Raw genomic sequence first — 11,800 nt, 5'->3', positions numbered from 1 at the left:
GTGTTTGGAAGAAAGATGTGAAGTTTGACAGATGGGCAGAAAGGATGGCTGTCTGTGGTTGTTGGTGTGTGGTTTGTGCAGAACTTTTGTACATGCGTATGTACAGTCAGTGAGTTTGTGTGCATATTTGTCAGTAGGTTTGCATGTGGACATGATTGTGCATTATGTTAAATGCACCCCATGTCAAGTACCTGCTTTCTTACACGAGATCCATCTACAAGCCTCTGGCTGTCAGACTAAAATTACACAGCACATCAGTGCAAAACAGATTCTCTGTCACTGCATGCAACACAAAGCACTACACGTTTCATAACTAACATCCTGAAGACATTGTGTGTAAAAAGACAGGACCAATCTCTTGACAGCCTTCTCATGGCTCTTAAGAATCCTCCCAAGAGTGGTGAACATGCTGCTGCAAAAACACTGCATTCACAAAACTTCAGAGTTCAATAGAAGAATGACGTTAATATTTCATTCCAATTAATATTTTATCCAGCTTTTTCTCTCTGTCCCCAGTCTCCTCTGTCTGATATTCACTACAGTTTTTCTCCCCTCTCACTCTGAATGTCTGCAGACATCCACAGATATGCTGTATGCATGTATGTGCCTGTCGATGCGCAAGTGTGTGCATTTCTCATGCTTATACCACACATACTGCGTGTTTACACCCTCCTTGGCACAGTGTGTGTGGTGCATCTGTGAAGAGGGACCCTCTCTGGTCTGGGCTCATCAGATAAAGGAGATGCAGATGTGCCGTCAGAGGCCGTCTCATTTCAAGTCCATGCTTTGCATGCCAAACATCAGCAGGCAATCATGCAATAGTGGGATGGAAGCCGGCAGGCCCAGAGGACCCAGCACACAGACTTTTATCTCCTCCCTGCAGCAGGCATCATGCACTTCCATTTGGTGCCACTGTGATTTGCTCCAGATTGCTCCAGAACAGAGCTAGCCCAGCGCTAATGGAGTGGCTGGTTTCAAATGTTGTCATAGTATGCTGTCATCTGATCTTTTTAAATTGCCCTTTCGCAGGCCCGTTGAGCCCGAAATATGGAAATGGGAAAGACAACTGACATCACCTGAGCTGCTCCTGTTTTGTTGGAAATCTATTTTTCTTCTTCCAGTATTTGGTAATTCACACTCTTCTTAAACTGTCCATGGAACACCGCTGTGAATGTTACTACTTATGTGAAGGATTAAGGATGAGGAGGAGCCCGAGTAAGGTGTTTTTGTCTGGGGTTTGACCACAGGGCAGTCGGCTCTGGCCTCACTCCCAGTGTCCCTTTTGGATTCATGTTCAGTTGGTAAGTGATGAAAGTGCCTGGATCAAGTAAGAAGGAGAGAAGAAAAAGGAAGACCATCCTCACCACCTCCTACATTAAACACTCTAGAGATTGACGAGCAGCAGCTAAAGATAAAATGCAATCTCAGTCCTAGAGGAAATGTTAATGTATCCTCTTCCATCCCCGTACAGGTCCATTAGTGCTGAAGTGGTTTCATTTGTGCATGACATTTACTGCACTTGTGTAAGGGTTTTTGGGTACCATATGTTTTTTACACCTACTGTTAAAACACCAAGTTAATTTGGTTACACAATAGATAACAGCCCTCAAATTACTGCACAGCCCTCAAATGGTAAATTATTATTTACCATAATTATTTTTAAATTATGGTGCTTATGTTTGTGTGGAGAAAGTATTCTGTAGTAAATTGTGTAATTATTTTTACATTTTTTCTTCTCATCATGTGATAAAAATCCTGAGAAGGTGACACAGCAAAATGTAGGGAGTCAGAAATATAAGAAAGAAAATACACATCAGGCTTGGCAATGGCTTGCAAACCACTATGTCCCGACAAATTGTGGAGGAGCACAGAGTGCTCTTTTGCACACAACTATAAATGTAGTGACGCGATAGAGGAATGATGCTATTGGTCCTTTTAGATCACCTATGTAAATAATGCAAGAAGAAAGATGGTAAGCTACAGATATGATCAGTCGGCATCCAACATGTAGACTTCCAGGTCTCTATAGTTGCTATAGTATTCTTATAGGGACTGATGTGTGTGCCTGTGGTCGTCAGCAGCCTGTAATGAATTTGTAAAAAGTTAAAGGTGTGATTTTCAACAGGAAAAATTACATTCTGGCACTCGTTTTAAAATATATTTTATAATATTGTTAGTCAGTTCACATGCGGACACCCTGTTGGAAGCACCAGGACATTTCCCTGAGGGTTGTTTGGCTTGCCGTGAACAGTCAACTTGACCAGTGATAATATAGCAAGCAGGAATGAGTTGACAGACCTCTCATCTACACATCAGGTGCAACTGTCTTGATGCGGTGTCCCCGGTGTGAAGGTGCATGGACCAAAAATGACATCATCATGTCTTTCTGTGATGCACGTACCAACAGTCTACCTGCTTCTCTACCAATAACATTTTAGACAAGTTGCCCAGTGAAATGGACGGTCAGAAGAAAAGGAAAGGTGGAGCAGAGGGAGAGAATAAAAAGGAGAGAGGCCCTTGCTGCAGATGCAGCTAAATGCTGCAAAATAATGACATGTTTGTCAGTAAGGGACCAGAGGAGTTTTCCATTAATACAGCTAAAGAAAGCTGCGCTTACTTGAAAAAGCCTGGCTGGAATTAACATCATTAACATCAATTAACACAGTTTAGCCGTGTCTAGTCAGCGTTAACTCTAGTCAGGCTTGAATAAGCTTGCAGTGTGTGCATGCAAGGAGGACATAAGCAGCCCAGAACAGTCGATTATCGAAAAGAAGATACTGTGTTGGAAAAAGAAGGGAAAACTAGAGCGGTATTCCTCTCAGCAGCGGAACAAACCTGCTGATGAAACTATATGAAGAATATAAAGGAGTCTTCAACAAAAACGGCAATACTGCCACAATTAACAAGGCGAGGGAGATGGCTTGGCACAAAATTTCTGACATTAAAATTGTAAATTATTTGAGCCTATATAGGTGGCTAGTGACCTAAAGGTTGGAAGAGTGAGTTTATCACCAGAAAGTTGATGGTTCAATCCCCTGAATAGGTAGGATCAATCCGGTCAGGAAAGTGAAGAGCAGCGCATGTCCTTATTTATGGTTTTATCTTTATTTGTTAATAAATTAACATTCAGATCACTGCCTGTGGCTGTATCATCAGTAGGCTAGATAATATCAGATGCATGTTTAAAATCATACTGTAGGAAACTTAAGAGAACCAATTTACCATTACCAACTACATAATCAGCTACACATTTTCTCTTTCACAGGATGTCCCTTTGATTTACAAGTGTCATTGAAAGTTAAAAATTAAGAAGTTGCAGTTAGAGATGAAGAAACTGGAGAAGGATATAAGTACAGTGGAAACCACTTATAGTGATGACATCTGTCCGGCTCAAATATCACTATAAGCACATGATTGTTATAACTGATTTTTTTATCCTTATTTCTCATGCAGAATACCATCTAACTGACATTTGAATATGTATTAGCCTATCTGAATATAAAGTAATGAAATGGACAGCTTCACTATTTACTGAATTTTATTGACTGTTTCAAAATATAGCACAGCTGTTCCAACAGGTATGCGCAGCAGATTATTTAAACAGCATAAATGTTGTATAGAATGATTCTGTCCCAAAGATTTTGATCCATATAAGTAGCTGATCACTGTAACTATGATCACTATAAGCGGTTACCACTGTATAAATTTAAACGCAGCAGAAGTTCATGGTTTGAACTTTATTTAATTTTCTTTTTGTCTTCACAGATTGGACAAAATGAGTTAGTGAATGAATAAATAAATAAAACACTTTTATTTCTTCATATACTTACATTATAAATGCTAAGCTTTTAAATTAAAGGGGTTCACTCCAAAACAAAGGTGAGCATGAATAAAATGGGGATTAACTGAAATAGGTACTTTTGTAAAAGTCCCTCACGGTTCTCCCATCCTATGTTTCCGAACATGGACATGACAAGAGTGATGCAAGCAGGAAAAGACACTTGACGGAACCGTCTTTTGGGAGTCTTTTTCCGCCCGTGGGACATTCTTTGACACGCAGCTAATCTCAGCTTGACATTTAGCTCACCACGAAGCAGGCTAGTTCTGCTGTATAAGTTGCCATGGTTACTGAGCTGGGTGGTGATGGAACAGAACTCTCACTTAAATTAGCGAGGCTTATCGAAATAAGCCAAGGTTTTCCTTTATCTATGCTTGATGGAATACCCCTCAGGTCAGTCAAAAGCACTGGCTGACAGACACACACATACATACACACACACACACACACGACCAGCATGGCTAGCTAAGTAGCTAACAACAGTGTGACACAACAGCCCTTAAGGGTGAAAGAAAATTTGCTGTGAGTCAAAGCTTTTGTACAGAGGCATGTTTTTTGGACTTTCGTATTGTACTTGCAGTTATGTAGCCGATGTGCAGTTTCATTGACTCAGTGTATAGATGTGTTTATTTTTGTGCTGTTGCTTTATGGACACCAGTGAGTGAACATTGTAATCTTAAACTTTTTGGACTTTTGTATTATACTTACTTACATTGTTGTAGCTTATGTTCAATTTCAGTGAATGTGTGTGTGTTTTTTGATACTTTTGATATGCTTGATGCTTGAATATAACAGGGCTGCCAAGTTTTGACTTCAACTTAGAGTGAGATTTGAATCCCAAAGTTTTGTATTTTGTAATCTTGATAACTTCCCCCCCAGATGAACATAGTGGCTAAATGTATAACTAGTAAGATACATGTTACATCAACAAATAGGGTTATCCTACAAAATTAGCAGTCTGCTGGTTTGCATCAACAGGGTGGCCTGGGATGGAGTCAAATTCCTGGTCTGAATCCCACCCCTAAGTCAGTCCCTCCAGGAAATTGCAATCACAATAATTAACTCAAAATCAAGACATCTCCACAATATTTGCAAGAGTTTACAATTTTGATAAATTACTGCAACTTTTCTGCATGCAATGGCCAAATAAACAGACCACTTGTGATTTGGACCAAATGTTGCGTTTCATGTCCTAGTAACTTGCGTAATCACAGTGCGCAGCATGTAGCACGCATTCAGGTAGAAGATGGACAAATCTCACCTGCCAACAAAAATTAAAAACATAGACGCTGCAAAACAATTCCCAAATGAGGTTTGCATTCAGTTTGTCAGAAGAATACAAGTTGATGCAACAGCAAAGATGGACATACATACATCTACCTCAAACATAAAAACAGGCACTTTGGAAATAAAAGTACTGTATATTTTTAATGTTAATGGGCTTATTTTAATGGCATTATTGACTGATTGAATTTACACCCATAAAATGCACTTTACATATATCTTGCAATTTGCTTTAATATCCTTCCTGTCATTCATCGTTATACTCCTACAGCTATTACACAATTGTTGATTCTAGTAGGTGCCAAAATTGTGTAATCGCTTTTTTTCTGTCTGGTTGTCTCCTTCTCTCTTACTCAATCACTCATCTTTACATTTGCTTAAATTAAGACATAACCTCTGTATTCTGCCAGTGATTTACAGTCCTGGTGGTATTGCGGGTTTGTAAGGTTAGAGCCATAAAGCAGAACTAGGTGGAGTCAGCCGTTTAACCCTGACCATGGGGTTTAGGGATTGTTCCTGCAGTCTCCTCAATCCCCCCAACAACAACCCCCCACACACACACACACCCTCGCCTGGGACAGATTCTTTGCTGTTTCCTGCTGTACTGTGACCTCCTCAGTGTTCTCTGTCACGAAGACGAACAGCCTCTTTTCCATCAGCCCCTCAGAAGTCGGCTACTTCCTGTCACGGCAAAACATCTGTTTACATTAGCTATGTCAAAGAGCGACGGCCAAGGCGTGGGAACGCAAGGGACACACTGGGGACCCCACACTCACCCACGGGGAGGTGCGAGTGCAGTGGAAGGCTTAATCTTGGGGGAAAGCACGTAGAGGACAACCACACACAGATGCACACATTTACGCTCCTCCCAATAGGCACTCGGCCATCACAGTACTCAGTGTTTGTCATCTCATTTCATCTGGTCATGCTGCTACCCCTGGGAGTTCATGTTACTGGAAAATGTGCCGTTTTCTGAAACAGCCGCTCTCCTTCAGCAGCTAGTTTAAGGATTTTAGTTAGCAGTTTGTTTACATTGACTAACTTGAGGGTAACTGGGTCAGCTGATTCTGTATCAGGAAAATTGATTATTTTTTTATGCATGCTTTGTGCAAAGGACATTTCTGCCCCTGAGGCTGTATATCTGTCCATGTGCACGTGTTTGTGTCTGTCTTGGTGAGTTTGTGTTAGTAATTAAGAGCTGAGACTGCCATGCTGTCTGTAGTCTAATCCTGTCGTCCCCCTTGGCTTTCCGGAGTGACTGTCTACTAATACAATGCCTTATCCCTGTTTCCAGTGGCCTCTGGGGACCTAATACAGAGGGAATTCCCTTCTCGAAAGAAATGACCTGCCAAAGACTACAAAGACCATTAGGCTTTGAAGGCCACAGCGGCACAGACAAAAGACGTCTTAATGGAGCACAATGACATTTACTGCCATTTTATGCTATTGTCACAGAGTAGTATGCCATTATGGAGCCCTGGTTGGCATTTCCTTAAAGTAATTTGTCCATGTTAAGTTACTTCACTATTAGTAAGATGGAAATAGAGTTAACTTTGAAGCATGCTTTTTTCTACACACTTAAGAAAAAGACTAATATGTTACTCTGGTATTGGGTATTGTTTTTATTCTGTAATGTGTTTGTTTCTGAAAGCACATGATGGCTGCTATGTGGCAGTGACTTAAAGGTCCTGTTAGTCTACATTGACAGTGACATCACATGCGTGTGTGTGTGTGTGTAGTTTGCAGTGGAGGGAGAAAACGCTAACAGCATGTGCATTAAGTACATTATGTACTGCACATGTGCTGAACAGTCCTCACACTAATGTAAAGAAGGATTTGTGGTCAGAACACTGTGTCCTTGTGGTTGCCGAGGCAAAACAATGCTTGTTTTTTTTTCTCTCTTCTTCTCTTCTATCCTTTGAATTGTAGTCTTTGGGGGGGTGGATGGATTAACCTCAAATTAATGGGCCTGTGAACACCAACAGGAGGCCCACTAATAAACAGAGTTACTCTTCCTTGTACACGTACGCATGTATTCACATACATGCCCATACACAAACACACAAAAATGAGTATACATTATACATTTGAATTACTACAGAGATCCATGTTATCCTTACTAAGACATACAGTATTATCTACACTTTGTAAAGAGACTCTGCTGTTTCACAAAAATGAGAAAAGCCAACTAGGGGATTCTAGCTCACTTATTTTCACATGAGAGCAGCTTCCCTGTACAGCAATTTATTTGGCTCTTGACAACTGTCCTATTTTAAATGAAATGTAATGCCTGCAGGGGAGGATTCCAGTATTACACCTTGTAGACACAGATGCCATGACACAAGCCTTTTGCTGTTTTTCCCTCCCTCAAATTGACCATTTTTTTCCGCCTCCTGTCTTATGCCTTCGCCTTTTTCCCTTCCTTCTCACTTTCCTCGGTAGCACCTAACGATAATTAGGCAGTGCTAGCTGTCGTGTTGCGCCTGTCCCTAGTCACACCTTGTCAGCAAGGCCTCTCCTGTCGGCGGTCCACCACTAATGGGCCGCTGCCTTGGCTTTGACAGCCGGGATGAGCCTATCTTCCTCAGCTGCTACCTCTTCATTAAGGCCTGCCTCCAGCTACTGTGGCACAAAGATCAGCACCTTTTGTCTCTGTGTCTGTCACGCCAGCTGGGGATCTTCATAGCATCTCTGCTCCTCCTTCCACCCAGGTCAGCATACACATCCCGATCTACACAACACAGGACTTATCAACCTCAACACTCATGCACTTGGAGGTGTGGTGGAAGTGTGGATGCGCATCTCCTGTTCAAAGGGTGCACTGAATGAAGCTGATGTTGATAATTTTCAGTCATATAAATACAAAGCCTTGATGTCGGCCGCACTTCTAATCCAATTTTAGATGACAGGAGGAGTGTGGATGTGTGGCATAAAATGTGAAGACAGTATCTTTTCATCTTTCTTCTCCAGTTTGAGTTAAATGTAATAGATCAATAATATGTCATTACGAGTTAAATGCGGCACTGAACTTCTCATTCGGTATACTATAGTAGCAGTGAATTGAGCTCTCTATTATATCTATATTGTACATAACCCTGACATGTGTGGAATGACAGATAATCTATTTTACCATTCATGTCCTTAAATTAGTGTAGATTATTTAGCCTTTTTTAGAGCATCAGACACACCAGGTGCAGTTTGGTCCAGTCTCCCTTGCGTCAGTGTGATGACTGTTGCTCAGGAGTGTGACAGTCTGTGTGGGTGGTAGCAGTAGGGTGTCGGCCCTGCCTGTGGGCGTACCAGGCTGTTTCCCTTGATTGCCTGGCACAGGGTCAAGGTAGCACAGGGCTGGTCACCACCGTCAGCACTTCTCACTGTAAAGGCACATACTGTAATACCGCTGGGATCTGCGTGACTATAATCGTGTGTAGATGTATGTTCAACGGAAGTGGATTGCGCCAATGCTATCAGCGTGTATCAGTATGAGTCATGTTGAAGTAGATTGCCAAACTATTTCTACATAATCAATGCATCCTTGCTGATGACATAGTGGCTGACTCATACGCAGCACTGTAACATGCACATCCTGGGGTTAGTGATTAGTTTTATCCTGTGATCAAACACTTCTCACATCACAAGAAATCATGCACTAGTTCGTTCTGAAGTAGGAAAAACCAAGAGTATCATTCAGATCTCACTGTGGCGTTTAGTTATTTAGTGATCATTTTCCATTAAGTAATGTTTGCCTCCACTGTGAATTAGTCTCTCTATCAGCATGGAGGATGCTGATGCTCTCAGGCTCTTACTCATCTCTGCAGAATGTGAATTGATCGAACTTTATCTAGGCAGAAATCCAAGCAGGGTGATTGGGAAATTGAACTGTGAGGGGGACAATGTGAACTAGGGGTCGACAGTATGGATAAAAACTTCTAATGGTGCTATATATGTAATTTTTGTATATTTTTTATTTCATTACATTAATGTGTTCGTTTGCAATCCCACCAAATGGCCAAAAACAGCCAAAACATTAAAGGGATTGTTACCACTCTATAAAAATCTATGATGTGTATTTATCACACAGTGTATATTGTCATATCGCCCACCCTTAGTGCTAAATCATATTGGACACCTTTGATTCAATAATCTGCAATTTTCCTGGCATAATATATACTGAAGCTATAACTATGATAGACTAAGACTGCATTAATGACAGCACTGAAACTGATGGATATGTTCTTGGGGGTATTTAAATGTTGAATGTGGTAAGCCGTGAAGGCACAGGGACTTACAAACAGGCTGTTTAGTGGGCCCTGTATAAAGGAGCCTCGTATCATTAAACAAACAGATTAGATTTTGGTTCCACTTGACAAATTGACTGTAATTTCTTTTGCTGCCTGGATGATCGGTAGAGATTGGATTTCTGCTGGGCTCTGTAGGAAATTCACAGGGAAGCATTAGCAAACAAACATCCAACAACTTCTCAGTCTTGATTCAAATGCTCTTTTTGCACTACCCAGAGACTTGAGAATCACTTCTGCATGAAATAAAACAGTTTTTGGGGAATTCCCATATGAAAGGAATGAGCAACAACATTGTTTTTCTTTGCAATTTAAAATGTCAAGACTGATTTACTCCAGAGTTGAGAATATATAACCGAGAGAGATGTGAATACGACGTTGAACTGATTAGAGCGATGAAGATATAAGCTGTCTGTATGACATGAGTGTCAGAATGAGTAATCAATGGTGTCCCCAACAGGAGAGCTCTTAAACAGGAAATACATGCTCTGGTGCCAAATATTGCAAGCAGATGGCAAGCAACAGGGCCCTGTCAGTCCAGTGTAATATGGAGGCTCAGAGTTGGTGGGGTGTGCATTTGGAAGAAAATACAGGGGAAAAAAATGCGGTCAGGATGAATGATATCAGGCCATCTGTCTGCATTACAACAAGGTGTCATTTTTAAGAGGGTGGAAAACTCTCTCCCACTCTTTCTTTAGATCTGGTCTTTATAGCAGATAGCACATAACAACTGTGCTTTTTCCTCCTCTGCCTTTGACTTTTTATGCAACCAAATCCCACAGTAGCAGTTGCATAATGATGTTCATTTTAACGTTTTCAAATTGTTTAAGGATACCACGTTGTGACATTGATGTTCTTTTACTATCTCTTCATTATACCTTTCCTCTGCCCTCGTTTTGGATCTCCAATTTTTTCTATCACCCTCTCTGTCGGTCTCTCGCTCCACCTCTGATGAAGTGATGCTGATATATTCCCCTCTCTGTCAAAAGACGATTGAGACATACATAGTGAGGAAGCTGCCTGGAGAAGGAGGCACTGAAGTTCACACACACATGTAGGGAGACATTCCGGCTGTTACCAAGTACATAGGAGTTTGTCCGCCTACACACTCAGAAGACCAGGAGATGTGTGTCTGGGCCTGGCTTAGAGTCTGCTGGCTTGCTCTACTGTAGCAGGTGGTGCACATTTTCCATTTACGAGAAAACACTAAGTGTAGGCAGCAAAGAGGAGGTGCTGTCATCTATTCTTACATCAAACACAGTGCCACTTCATGGCACGATCAATGGTCACGTTGTATGGATGCAGTTTATCCTGACACAATGTTTGGACTCAGTAATATTTCCAAAATTACACAAAATGAAGTACTGGTGGGGGAACCAATTCACATAAGAATCATGACTCTTCTACGATTGTGTATCAATTCCAAAACTCAATTTTTGTGCGTCGTTAAAAATGTGATGTTGACTGAACAAAGGTGGAGCTCAACCAGCACGACACAGTGCAACACCTTGAATGTTTACAGTGTGCACACACAAGTTCATCTTCATCTTTCAAAGAAGGCTAGTGTTTGGGCACATTAGGATTTAATAATAGCTAAATCTAAATAGCTTTTCAAGAAGAAGAAAAAGGTGAGATATTTCGTGAATGCTTAGTCGCCATTACCCAGAAACTTAAGTTAGTAAAGTGGAGTACCGAACTCCAGCACTAGCAAAAGAGTCCTGGTCAACTAACACACTACAACACTTAACAGAACATCGGCCAACTCTGCTCAGGCAAAAAAAATACTGTGCCTGTGCAGTGTTTTTGATTACGATGGGTTTCCCTCGTAGCAGAGACTATTCTCCACTGCTGGAGAGATAACGTCAGTAACAACACAGTGAAGTGCTATTTTTTTTCTCTGCCCTTTACTCTAGAACACATAGAACAACTTGTGTTACACAAAAGACATTTTACCTAGTGATGGTGGTTCTTAAAGTACACTTTTACTATTCTCACACAGGCAGAATACTGTAACATGCTTCCAAATTATTGCGGTTAACTTTTTCAAATGAAAAAAGCTGTGTAGTCCTAGACACTTTTCTCTGCTTTATATATTCAGTCAAACACTGACCTTCATCAAGACCAATTAACTTGCCAGCAATGTTTTATTTTAAAATCCAGTGGACTAAAAACAGGAGGGAATAGTTTTGGCACACAATGCAATGGAACAAGAGCCTGAAAATAGTGTCTCCTTCACTGTTAATTGAATTGAGAATCGATTTTGAATCACAAATTGATTCTGAATCAAAGTATGAAACCAAGAATTGGAATTGAATCTAGCTAAATGGGAGATTCCTAAACATTCCCACCATTAAAATCATGAATATGCATCAGTGTCCAG

This window comes from Thunnus maccoyii, chromosome 5, assembly GCF_910596095.1.
Source record: "Thunnus maccoyii chromosome 5, fThuMac1.1, whole genome shotgun sequence".
Lineage (NCBI taxonomy): Eukaryota > Metazoa > Chordata > Actinopteri > Scombriformes > Scombridae > Thunnus > Thunnus maccoyii.
The sequence above is the reverse complement of the archived record's forward strand: the minus strand, read 5'-3'. Positions refer to the sequence as shown.